Here is a 14,134-nt window from a genome sequence, read left to right as displayed (position 1 = left end):
CGTTCATCATGCTTTAGCCAATAAATGGCCTTTCTCTAAAATTCACACTATTATTCCACAACGCCCACCGCCTGCCCATACCCGCCATTCTGTACAAATTGGTGTCAGAAGTGGGATAGCGTTCCCGTAGTGACTTTGTCGCTACACTAAATTTTTCCCGGCAAAACGCCGTACACTTCGCGCATGGGATGCGCCAACCGGCCGCCACGTTTGCTCCACGTGGGCCGTGGCTGCTCCACTAAACACGCACAGGGCGCGCGCTGCAGCGAGGCAGCCCACGCTAGTCAGCCACGTGAGCCGGACGCCGCCGCGCTGCCCGCTGCCTGAGTTCGAGGGGCCTGCGCTGCGCTGCGCGACCGGCCGGGCCGCCGTCATCCGCCGCCGCGCCAGCCGACGCCGCCGCCGCGCCATCCACCACCGCCCGCCGCTGTCACCGACGCGCCAGGGGCCTGCCGCCATCGCCGACCGGCCGAGCCAGCGCCGTCCGCCGCCAACACATTTGCCGCCGCCCGAGGGTCCGGACGCCGCCGCCGCCGTCGCCGCCGCAGCCACTGCACCACGCCGTCGCCGCCACCACTGCGTCGCACCGCCTCCATCGCCATGTAAGTCGCCGCGATGCTTACAACTATAGCTTCGACGATCTTCCGCCGCTGGATTGAGAATATTTGTGGCCGTCCTTTTTTTGTAACGATTACTTTTTTCTGGTCACTAGCATCCCATAAAATTGTAAACATGCCGATAGGGACACGAGCGACGGAACGGGATACCTCCGTAGAGGCACCTGTCTCGCAAGACCCGCTCGAGGCCATAAATGCACAAATGCGCCAGTTATTCGCACAAAATCAGGAGCTACTTGAGCAAAACCGCGTCTTGAAACAGACGCTGGAAGCTAGTGCGCGAACTTCCATACCTGTGGCTAGCTCCGCCCCTGTAACAAATGCTCAAACAGAGGCAACTAACACTAATTCTGTCTCTAATACAAACGCCACAATTTCTGCTAACATGGCGACTGTAAGCAATTTTCCTGCGGCTGATTTCATTCCCACGTTTTCTGGGAAGTCCCACGAAAATGTGGCTATGTTTTTACAAAATATTCGTGATGTGGGTCGCACGTGTGCCTGGCCGGATGATCTATTGGTCAATGTAGCCAGACTCAAGTTGACAGGGGAAGCCCGAATGTTCATAGAAACGGTGGACGAATTGCGTGACACGCACGAATTTGAAGTATTGGCCCGCGGGTTGACTACGCGTTATTCCGATACCAGAGGTACCGCATATTACAGAGATCAGTTATCAACCCTTAGGCAGAAGCCTAATGAGGATTTTGATGCCTTTGCAGATCGCATACGAGCAGTATCTTGTCGTACCTACAAGCTAGGTGAAAATGCCAGTGAAAACAGAATTTTGCGCTCAGAAGCCGAAGCGCGTGCAATTGATGCATTTGTTCGCGGTATTGACCCCCGCATCGGAGGAGAGGTCAAAGCAGCCTCCCCCACTTCTCTGTTTGAAGCTGTTCGTTTGGCAATGCTACGCGAAGAGGTGTTGCGTTTTTGCGCTGCCGCCCCGCGCCCAACGAACCCAGTACCGGTCCCAGCAAAAGAAGTATTTTGTCAGCGTTGTGGGAAGCCCAACCATACGGCAATGCGCTGTCGCGCGCGGTATTGCACTATTTGCCAGACAGTAGGTCATGCTAATAACGTTTGCCCCACAAAGTCTCCATTTTCTAATCAGATGCGCGGCCACCGCCGCAACGTGGGGTCGAATCAGGGAAACGCTTGGGGGGCAGGTTCCGCCACCCACCCGCGCCCCCGACAAAAGTAATACACCCGGTTAGGACCGAAAAATGTAAAGAGGTGGAACACGTTAGTCTATTTGGCGTACTCGGGAACAAATCAGTTAGAATTTTAGTTGATACTGGTGCTCAAGTTAGTGTATTGTTTGTGGAGAAAAATGATCGAAGGGTGTTACAGCCACCCCGGTACCATATCAGTGGCCTTGGAGAGGAAGTAATTGTCCCTGCAGGTTCGTGTGTAGTGAATCTGCAAATCGACGAGGGTAAATACAGTCAGAGGATGGAGGTAGTAAGGTTAAAGAAGGGTGAATTTGACATCATACTAGGGAATGACTTCCTGCACCGTTATCAGGGGATAGTGGATTATCGAACGCGAACTGTGCAGTTCGGCGAAGCAATTCACCGATTTGCCAGTGCGCATCCCCGTCAGACGCGAGGGAGCTGCGAAAGGCGCCGTTCACAGTCTCCCATAAAACCGCAGATGTGGGCGATAAAAACCACTGACCCTGTGGGGATAAAAGGCGGAAGTGGAAAGATTCTCTGGATAGATGTCAAAAATCAAGAACAGCCCAAGACAGACATTCTGGTTGACCCGCTCACCCAGAATGATGTTTTAGATCGTCAGTCAGTACATATAAAGAGAAGTATCTGCCGACCGGAGAGGAGACAGAAGGGTTTTGCGATACCAGTGAGTATAGATAATTTTGGTGTAGAAGATGTTGTGATACCAAAGGGTACTATTGTTGCCAGTGGTCAGGAAATTTTTGAGGAAATAAGAGGAGCTGATAAGCAGCGAAATAAAGATAAGAAAGGAAGGAAAGGAAAGAAATCTTCAGTTAGAGAAGTGCGATATGTCGCGTCGACGATAAGGAGTCAGTTTGCAGAAAAGTTAGGTCATTTAAACAGTGAGGAGAAAAGAATGTTGCAGCCAGTATTAGAGGAATTTTCGTGGTTGTTTGAAGAGAGGCAGTTTCTACCGGCTACGGATTTGGTTCAGCACGAAATTCCGACCGGAGAAGCTCGGCCAATTGCACAAAAACCTTACCGTATACCATATCATTTGCAGTCTGTAGTTGAAGATACGATTCAGCAGCAATTATCTGCAGGAATCATACAACCCTCCTCGAGTGCGTGGGCGTCTCCCGTGGTCGTTGTGCCAAAGAAATCAGTAAATGGGGAGAAAGCCTATCGCCTATGTGTCGATATGCGGGCAGTAAATCGGGTAACGACACCAGATACATATCCGTTACCGCGCATTGATGAAACATTGGACCGATTGGGCAACTGTAAGTATTTTACCACCCTTGATTTGCGTTCTGGGTACCATCAAATCCCTGTTGCACCCCAGGACCGCCATAAAACTGCTTTTGTTGTACCTACAGGATTGTATGAATTTGTAAGGATGCCATTTGGATTGAGAAACGCCCCTGCCACTTTTCAAAGATTTGCAGACTTGCTGCTGCGTGGGTTGAAACCTACAACATGCTTGGTGTATTTAGATGACATTATTATTTTTTCTAAAACGATAAAAGAACATGCAGAAAGACTGAGGGATGTTTTGCAAAGGTTAAAAGGAGCTCATTTGAGTGTAAAATTAGAAAAGTGTGCTTTCGCCCAGTCACAAGTACAATATTTAGGTCATATAATAAGTGGAGAAGGTGTCAAACCGGACCCCCGTTTGACCACCGCAGTAAAGGAATTTCCAACACCGACAAATGTCAAAGAACTACAGTCATTTTTAGGCCTTGCAAACTACTACAGACGTTTTGTGAATAATTATGCCACCCTTGCTAAGCCCCTGACTAATTTATTGAAAAAAGGAGTTAGTTTTATTTGGACCAAAGAATGTGATAAAGCTATGCAACAAATTCAACATGTTTTAACTAGAGCCCCTGTACTAGCGTACCCGGATTTTGAAAAACCATTCATACTGTCAGTGGACGCCGCAGATTATGCTGTAGGAGCCATCCTGTCACAAGAGATAGATGGCGAAGAACGACCAATTGGTTATGCGTCTCGACAGCTAAATAAAGCAGAGTCAAATTATAGCACAACTGAGAAGGAACTTCTAGCACTCATGTTTGGTGTAACTTATTTCCGATGTTATTTGTATGGGAGAAAATTCACTGTCATCACTGATCACGCCGCGTTACAATGGATGTTGAGCTTAAAAGACCCTAGTAGTAGGCTCACTCGTTGGGCTTTGAAATTGAGCGAATTTGAGTATGAGGTGAAACACAAACCGGGCAAGTTACATCAAAACGCCGACGCATTAAGCCGAAAAGTCAGAGTGATCGTAGCTAATGACGTTTCTATTGAAGAATTAAGGGAGGCACAGCAAAGAGACGTCGAATGTCAGAAATATGTGGCTTTGCCTGAGTTTTCAGTTGAAGAGGGAATTTTATATCGAAAGACCCACTTGGGTAAACAGGCAGTAATCCCGAAAGAATTACGTTCCAAGATTATCGCACAATGTCACGATAGCCTGCAGGCATGTCATAACGGCCTTCGCGCCACAAACTGCCGAATAGCCGCCCGTTATTTCTGGGCAGGAAGACGGAAAGACGTGCAAAAGTATATACAAAATTGTCTACCTTGTGTTAAGAGGTCATTACCACCTCGAACGAAAGTGCCTTTACAGCAGGTACCAGAAGCCACTTATCCCTGGGCAGTAGTAGCAGCAGATATTGTCGGTCCTTTCCCTGTGAGCCCCCAAAACAATCGGTATATTCTGTCCCTTATAGATCATTTCTCTAGGTTCTTGATTCTCATTCCTATACCAGATATGTCCGCTGAAACAGTAGCGCGTGCTTTTGTCACCAATTTGGTGTTACCATACGGAAGCCCTGAAGCTGTACTCACAGACCAGGGTACGAATTTCATGTCTGCGGTATTTACCGAAGTTTGTCGGTTATTGCGAATTAAAAAGTGGCGAACGACGCCGTTCCACCCAAAAGCGAACGGTCGCCTGGAGCGAGTCCACCGCACCGTTATGCGCATGCTGTCTTACTATGTTAATAAACATCACTCTGACTGGGACAAGTATGTTCAATACGTTACGTCAGCATATAACAGCCGTGTCCATGAAGCTACAGGGTACTCACCTTATGAAGCAGTATATGGCCGCCCTATGAATTCGCCTTTTGAAATTGACAAACTGCCCCCTGGAATTAAATCCAAAGATGTGAAAGGTCTTGCTCGACGTCTAAAATCCATTTGGAAAAAAGTAAGAGGGAACAATGCCCGAGCCACCGCCCAACAGTTAAAGAGAAGTAATCAAAAAGCAAAAATGCCTGAGTACAAGGTAGGAGACCTAGTAATGTTGAGCAATCCAGTAGTTAAAAAGGGAAGAACCAAAAAGTTTACACCTACTTACGAAGGACCGTACCGTATCATCCGGCTTACTTCACCAGTAAATGCGGAAATTCAGTTAGCGGAACGGACAGTGATCGTTCATTTTGACAGATTGAAACTGTATAAAGGACCCGAGCCATCCCCACCTAATAGTGAAACCGGGCCTATTACGCCAGTAGTTCCACCCAAAAAGGCAAGAAAGAAGGTAATACAACCGCCTAGACAGCAACGTAGATATGCTCTAAGGTCAAACCCCTATGATTTGCGTTCCAGCAAGTAGGTCTGAAATGGTATGTAAACAGTTGAAAAAGTCCTGCATGAAGCAAGAGAATCAATTGACGGTAAACACCGTCGTTACTATACCTTTAATTAAGTTGTGCATGTTAGTTCTAAGTAGACATAAGAATTGGCAACCATTGGTAACTGGTAATAGAATTTATGATGTCACATGTTAATGGAAGAGATGAAAGTTATGTAATCATTTTGTCTTGTCATTTAACGTCTCCAGTAATGTTATCGTAGCAGTCGAGAATTAAAAACACAAACATTCTTTAATCATGGAATTAAGGGGAAAGTTGTCCTTGTCAAAAGAACACGTAGAGAAAGAATCAGTTAATCTTGTATATTTCAAAGGGATTCACATTTCACCTGTTAATTTAGTGAATAGTGCACGAACACAGCTACTAAAGCTTTACCATAAAAACATGATAGTAACACGCCTTCGTAACTGCCAGTAGATCAGTGACTACATGCTGCCGTCTACCTATCCTTTGAAATACGCCCAATTACGTGTATGTTTTGCTAAATGATCACACAACGATAATAACAAGAATAAATACGTCCAAGTTAAACAACCAATATGTTACTCTAAAGAAAAGGAGTCTTCCTCAAGTGCTGTTTTATTGTTTTCATGATGCGATGTGAACAGACAAGGTAAGTTTTCTTGGTACCACGTATTTCTGTATATTAAATGCCACGGAAGGAGTCGCGTAAATACCGCCGCTGTTGTCTACAGCTGTTCGCATGCGGCGAGTCCCGCCCCTCCCTGTCAGCTGGCGACGCGGCCCCCTTCCCTTCCCTCTCACCGGCCTGCCGAGAGAGCGGCCATTGCAGTTCCCACTTCCCCACCCACCGCCTCTGTCTTTGGCGCATACAGCATCTGCACCTCTCCCCTCGCCCCTCCTCACCGCCCATACCATCGCCCTGCACGCCACGTGCGTCAGCCACGCTACACCTTCGTACATTCGTACGTTGCAGTTTAAACAGCAAACCTAAAGTGATAATTATAGAAATAAATTCACCAGCTCAATATTGCCCTACAGATTTTACTAGCCTGATCTAAGATGGGGATCTATTTTCCTGGTACGCATTGTGGAAACTATCAGGATTAGAAAACATTGGAATTTCAGATCGATCTCCGGCTATGTTGTATGACCACCACGGTAAATAAACGGATCTATATGGCGTCAAGGAAGCCGGCACTTGCCGCTATATCTGTCCTGTAAACGACCGCTGTGTGGGAAACGCGTTAGCCAAGGAGTTGCGTTTGGAATGCCATCGCAAAATACAGTTTATCTAGAAACCTAACACCTGCCAGTTACCTAAATTTTAGAAGAACAGAGTGTTTAAGTAAAATAATTGGAACCCGATAGTTTTGTGACCTCTAGCGATTTAAGTTATTAGAGTCCCTTAGAAAAGAACATCCTCCATGCATAACTGTCGTGAACAACATAAGATAACTCTGGAAGGAAATTTTGTGACAGTACCGAGAGACTAAACTCCACGCGTAGTAAGAGGACGGACCCAGCGTGGACGCCAGTTATGCCGCCGAGCCAGTGAAACCGGACGCAGCCGTACTGTCAGCTGTGCTGTCAGCAACTTACAATCTCACGAGCGCGACGCGTGTCGAACCTTAGCACCTCAAGCTGCACTGAATCTCAACACAGAAATTCTTAACCATGATATAACGAACCCTATGAATAACTTTATGCACATTTTCAATAGTAAGGAACTTACTTTGCTCCCTACACATTTTGAATATGCAAATGAACTCTAATTTTATTAAAAACCAAAGCACCGACAGGTAAGTCATATCGACGTCTTCGAGATGCAACCAGCTTCGTCGAGCCGCCAATATTGATTATATGGAAGCAGGTAAGTGAGAGAATTAACAAAAGGAACAACAATCATATCCTTGAACGATTGACTGGGTGACTGATAATCACAAATATTTGCAAAAACAAATCAACACAGCAGACAGCATATCATATGTTTAATAATTATTGGTCTGTTCATTGAAGGCGACACAAAACCACTTTTCATCAGAGTCTTGTTAAAGGAAGTATTAACGTGACATCACACTATTCCATAGCATTACACACAACATTGCCATTACTTAATGACAGTTTTCTTGTGGGTAGAAGTACCAAAGACTATTAGTTGGTATGGAAATGCAAACGAGAGCATAAAGGAATACCAAGGGATACTTACACTCATTTTGCTACGAAATGTAACTGGAGGATAAGGAAGTTTTGTTTAAAAGAAATAATATTTTAAACTTTTGCTTTGTTGCGGTTTTGCCATGTCTTGTAGTATCACTATGACGAGTTGCCAATTACTTATGTCAAATTACTTATGTCTAATTACTTGTGTCCAATTACTTAAGTCCATGTATTATCTTATTGTTGTTCATTTTGACTGTTTTATTACTACCTATTTAGAGAATTTTGCTAAAGTTTTGCCAGCACCAGTAATTTAGTATTTGTATCAACCTAGTGTTTCCATGTGTCGCTGTGTTACTATATAGATGAGGATAATCATTTTGTAGGATTTCAAGTATGCTAGAGTAAGTTCCCGAGTACTGCCAATTATTTGTTTATTAATGATGTTTTAGGTGATAAATTATTTTGGAAGAGTAGTTTAGGATGTAACCATGCTTTATTTCCATTTGTATTTGAATGTTTATTTGGAGGGACATACCACATGCCTACCCCCGTGATAGATAACGTAAACAGAGTGAATCACGCCCACAGAACGAGCAAGCTTTGGCCATATACCTAGTCTGTTGGATGAACAAGAGAACAGCACCCGCAAGGGCACGTACCTTACGTGACGCGGCTGGCACCCGCGCGGTCCCTTAGCTGTCTATGTCGTTCCTTCACTTTTCCGTTTCGCGACATAGTCCATCCTACCCACTTTCATCTTTCCTCTCTCAACACAACACTTGAAGAGTCATGAACACCCGCGAGGGCACGTACCTGACGTGACGCGGTTGGCACCCACGCGGTCCCTCAGCTGTCTGTGTCGTTTCTTCACTTTTCCGTTTCGCGACATAGTCCATCCTACCCACTTTCATCTGTCAACTTTCAACAGACACAAAACTATTCAGCCCAGACTTTGATCTTCCATCTCGAAGAAGAGTTCACGAGAACAGTGTTCCGTGGTCTCTGACGACAGCTGATCAGGCAACATCAGACGCTAACCGCGTCTAGCCCGCAGCTAAACGCCCAGTAAGCGGAAATCTCTGTTCAAAACCTTGAGCCTTCTTTGTTTTCCCATTGTATTTTCCGAAGGAATACCGACTATTGAAGTAGTAGCATTTAACTGTATGACGTGTCCCAGGACACTGCGATACAAGCAAGGATAGACGGAGTTTTAAGCAACCAGCTGGGCCCAATGAGGCCAGCACCATGGAGTTATAGAGACGGCGAGTTTAGTAGCAAAATGTTGAGAGGATGAAGACGGCGAATTTGGTCGCAAAGTGAAGTTAGTCGCAAGATGTTGAGAGGATAGAGACGATGAGTTTAGTCGTAAGATGTTGAGAGGATAGAGACGATGTGTTTAGCCGCAAAATGTTGAGAGGATAAAGACGGTGAATTTTGTCGCACAGTAAAGTTTTTTTTTATGTGAGAGAGGTCGAGTTTTAGGAAGAAGTAGGTAGGAGCTATTTTGGAGTCGCAGCATTGTCATGTACACAGTTAAGAAGGCGATAACGTCGTGTCAACGATGCGCCATGCACTGTATCTTCGTAAAGGAAAAGTCCTTCAGAAATGACTCCTTGCGCTTTCTGCTTCTACTGTGGAAATCTCTAGGTTCTTGTCGAGTTTTGCTTTTCCCTACCAACGGCGTTGAATTCCTCCAGGGCCGTGTACCTTACACGTTGCGGTTAGCGCCCGCAGAGAGCCCAGCTGATCGATTTATTCCTTCAATTTTCGGTTTCGTAAATCGATCGCCTACCTATCACTTTCGTCTACGCGTCAGTGGCTCTTGTCTCCATATGACTACTATAGTCTAGCAGCGTTCATCCTGCACCCAGCCTACTCTCAGGCTGATTTACTACTAAAGATTAAACAGTGTCACGCCCTTAGGGGATCCACCCGTTCTTGGGTCCTTGCCATTCATCTCGTCACTCCCTGTGTTATTTCCTGTTCCTGTGAGCACTTTTGACAAGTGCCACAGCAGAGAGTCCGCCCATATGTCAGATGTCTCCTTTCTGATATTCTGTCCTGCAAGATGGCTGAGCCTCCACAAATTACAGCAACGCAACTGCCCCACCGAGTACTCAGCTATCCGTCCCTCTGTCCACTATGGACATCGTCGTGTTTCTCCTCTTGTTAACAACAGTCTTGACACCCAACGACACAATTTACGCCCCACCTGCACCAAACTGGTGTCACTTTTCTTTGTCAATTTCACTTGATATGTTCAGCAAATACATTGATGCATTACAAACTTCTCATAATGTGAACGTCATTACACGTTAGAGTCAGCCCAAAGAGGCACTTAACTTTCTTTGTTTACGTATTGATATAGCATATGCAGCAATTCATAATATTTGTGTAACTCATTTTTATATTTTCATGAACCAATTTACTAATGCATAATGCAACAACGCGTCTGGCGTGATGACACGCGTAATCCCACTTCTATTTTGTTTGTCATCGGTGAATAAACCATATCGATTACGCATATCTACTTCCCTTTGGAGAGAGTGTAAAATACAGACAGCGCAGTGAACAGCGTCGGTAGGCTTCATCGCTCTCTCTCGCTCTTACATCTGACGCATGCTTCCTGCGCCGCGCACGTGCGCTCTGCGTGCGCACGTAGCCGCCTCGGCTCCGCTTCTCAGCTGCCGCGTGCAGCCCTGACGCCGCGCTGGCCTTGGAAATTATCTGCCGCGCGCCTTTCTGACTTAGCGCGAGATTCGGCCTTCCAGTCAGCTGCCACTCTGACGTAGCCTCCGCGCAGATCTTTAGCAAACGGTTCCTGTCGGAACGCCATTAATGACGTTTCATGCCACTACGGTTTACTCACTTAGTATTCGCGCCCCCCTTTAATTATGTTTTTTATACCTGGGAGCTTTTTCGTGATTCCCTGCTTTATTTAAGAAATCAAATATCACCTCCTATTGTCAATTGATGACTTGCTAAAAAAGGACAAATTTCTTACGTTCGCCTGTTGGTACACTTAAATGAATGGTAAACAGCCACAAACTAAACTCAACAATAAAGAGAAAACAAAAACCTATCAGGCATGTGCCCTCCCTTAGTTTTAAGAGTGCAATTCTAATATCACCTAATGTGGAAAAACTAGTGAAGTGTAGTGAAGTGTTCCCTTAGTGGTAACTCCCTTTTCAACTGTGTTTTGAAACATGTGGACCTCCCCTCATACCCCCCCTGCGCTGAGTTCCAGTGCACGGACCTGGCCACGGCCACGCCCCCTTCCCGCCGGCAGCCTGCGCGCTGCCCGCTGAGGACAACACACCACGCCGCCTCGTGCCACTCGCCCTCGCCGTGACTCATCAGTGGTGATATGTTTATATTTTCAACTTATTCCCACAAAAGAAACTTAGCAACAAGAACAATTGACATATTTATCTAATTCACACTGCTATGTTTTGTTCTAATTTTGCTTTGATATTCTATGATATTTTATGATGTTCAGATGTTTTACTATGTTTTGATGTTTTATGATGATTCTTGTATACACACAATATTGTCGACATGTGTAAGTCCCCTTGCGACCCTTAGGAGGTCTTTAGAGTCTCTATACCCTCCCATAGACTAAGACCCCTGCCGTCTTCCGTGAGGGCCATTCTTAATCAAGTAGTGTTTACTTCGTTTTGCAAGCTAAATTTGTTTACATTCAAATAATAATTACATTGAGCGAATTCACGTACGTTCTCCGCTCCCACGGAAGGGGGAGGAATGTAAAGGATGAGCCAGACAATAAGGGATTTTATTTTATTATATGAGCCTCAAACCGGTAACTTCATTTTTCCATTGCGGCCAAGCCACGGCCGGCAGTGTTAGCTGCCTGTAAATTCTTTCATCCCACGGTCTTGTAACAGGAAGTCAGCACCGAGAAAGGGCACCTTGTTCACGCGCCTCTCTCGTGTGCTGACGAGGTAACGCCACCCCAGGCGTCGCTTAGCAGGCAACGCTCTGGAAAGTTCCATGCCGCCCGCACGGTTTGCTCGGTCCTGACCAATCAGGGTGGAGGAAGCCGCGTGGTGCGTCGAATATACCCGGCCGCCCGTCGCCGGGCCCGCTCTCTTGTATTCTTGCTCACCCGCGAGTCGGATGCGCGCCCTGTAGCATTGAACATCTCCCGCTTCTCCCGGTGCTACGGCACTGCGGACTTAGTTTTGGCAGACAACCACTTTCGGTAGCTTCGCGAACAATGTTCGCCAAATGGCAAGCTCTGGCTCACCCTCACCTCCCTAGGCCTATGTAGCCCCGTTCATCATGCTTTAGCCAATAAATGGCCTTTCTCTAAAATTCACACTATTATTCCACAACGCCCACCGCCTGCCCATACCCGCCATTCTGTACAGTACAGGTAGAACTACATCGCTGTCCTACACCCACTTTAATCCGAGCATTTCGTTCTTGGTCTTCCAGTCTCATTCTTCTCCCTTGGTCCTAGTATATAGTACATCGCCCGTTTTTCTCTGTAGCTTACCTCTAGGTTTTTCAGGATTTCTAAAATCTTGCACCATCAGACATCGTCGAACGCTTTCTCCACGTGATAAATCCTATCAACGTGTTTTTATTTTTCAGTCTTGCTTCCATTATCAACAGCAAAGACAGAACTGCCTCTCTAACACCTTTCTCGCTTCTACAGCCAAATTGTTCGCCGTCTGAAAGATCATTCATTCTTTTTTTTTAATTCTTCTGTATATTATTCTTGTCAGCAACTTGGATGCAAGAGCTGTTAAGCAGATTATGCGATTATTTTCATTTTTTATACCTTCGGAAAGTTTTTCCGAAAGTGATTGTATATCGCCAGTCTCAATCACTATACACACGAACGTGAGTAGCCGTTTTGTTGGCACTTTCCCCATGATTTTGGAAATTCCCGTGGAGTGTTATCTGTTCCTTCTGTCTTCGTAGATCAGAACCTGCCCCAAGCTCTTCCAGACCCTAACACTGGATCCTCTATTACCATGTACAGTGATGTTGAGATTAAGGGTGTTACATTCTTTCTTTCGGGAAACGTCAAAAAGGATCTATGGTTTACCAGACGTATAAGTATGGAACCGGAATTTCCTTACAGATGGTTCTAGCCGTCTGTGTGGGACCAAGTTCAATACAACGATATGTGTTTCAAATCCGTAAACAAGTCGAGTTTTGTGCCTACGAACTACGATTTCCGCACAGCATTGGCTTTCCCTTATCATTTGAAGAAAACTGCTGCAGAATCGCACCTAATGCTTGTCGAAGCTTTCGGTAAACATGATCTTGGGAAAACACAATGTTTCGAGTGGTTCCAAAAGTTCCAAAGTGGTGATTTAGACGTGAAAAACGACGACCGCGGGGAACCACCGAGAAAGTTCGAGGACAACGAAATGCAGGCATTATTGGATGAAGATGATAAAAATGGTTCAAATGGCTCTGAGCACTATGGGACTCAACTGCTGTGGTCATTAGTCCCTTAGAACTTAGAACTACTTAAACCTAACTAACCTAAGGACATCACACACATCCATGCCCGAGGCAGGATTCGAACCTGCGACCGTAGCAGTCGCACGGTTCCGGACTGCGCGCCTAGAACCGCGAGACCACCGCGGCCGGCTGATGAAGATGATACTTCAAACTCTACAGGAACTAGCCCAACAATTGAATGTGACGCAGGAAGCTGTTCCCCCCGGTTGAAAGATATGAGAAATGTGCAGAAAGTTGGAAAATGCGATCCTCATGAACTTGTTGGAAGACAGCAAGGAAATCGAAAGATCACTTTATAAATGCTGCTCGCAGGTACAAAAGCGTTTCTCAATCGAATAGTGACGGGTGATGAAAAACTGATATATTTTGAGTATCCTGCGCGTCGTAAATCATGGGTGATTGCAGGCAAACCATCGACATGCACAGCAACACCATATCGCTTTGGACAGAAAACAGTTATCTGCATTTGGTAGGATCAGACGCTCTAATCTATTTATGAGCTGCTAACATCTGGTGAAACGTTTATCACTAATCGCTACCGACAGCAAATGATGGATTTAAAGCGAGCATTACGTGAAAAACGCCGCTTCGTACCAGCGGAACGCACCAGGGAAACAATCGAGGCGGTCAGATGGGAAATACTAGGGCATACGGCTTATTCTCCACTCTTAGCTCCGTCCGATTATCATCTTTTTGCATCATTGCGACACGCTCTCGCTGAACAGTGCTTCAGTCCGTATGAAAATTTATGATAATATCCCACTAACTGGGCCGCTTCAAAAGAAGCACTTTTTTTTTGGCGTGGCATTAATAACCTGCCGGAGAGGTAGGAGAATTGTATAAATAGCTATTGAGATCGAATAAAATTTTGTTTATCAGTTTCAAACAACAGGCGTGTAATTATTGCAACCTTATTCCGGTTTCATACTTCTGCACCTGGTAAGATTCGGCAGACTATATTATATAAAATTCTACGTGCACCTCGAGACGTAAATCTTGTGACGGTCGCCTTTGACCTGAATAGGTCCCTCAAAGTCTATTT

Source organism: Schistocerca nitens, chromosome 5, assembly GCF_023898315.1.
Source record: "Schistocerca nitens isolate TAMUIC-IGC-003100 chromosome 5, iqSchNite1.1, whole genome shotgun sequence".
In the NCBI taxonomy this organism is placed as follows: Eukaryota; Metazoa; Arthropoda; class Insecta; order Orthoptera; family Acrididae; genus Schistocerca; species Schistocerca nitens.
This window is presented reverse-complemented; position numbering follows the sequence as displayed.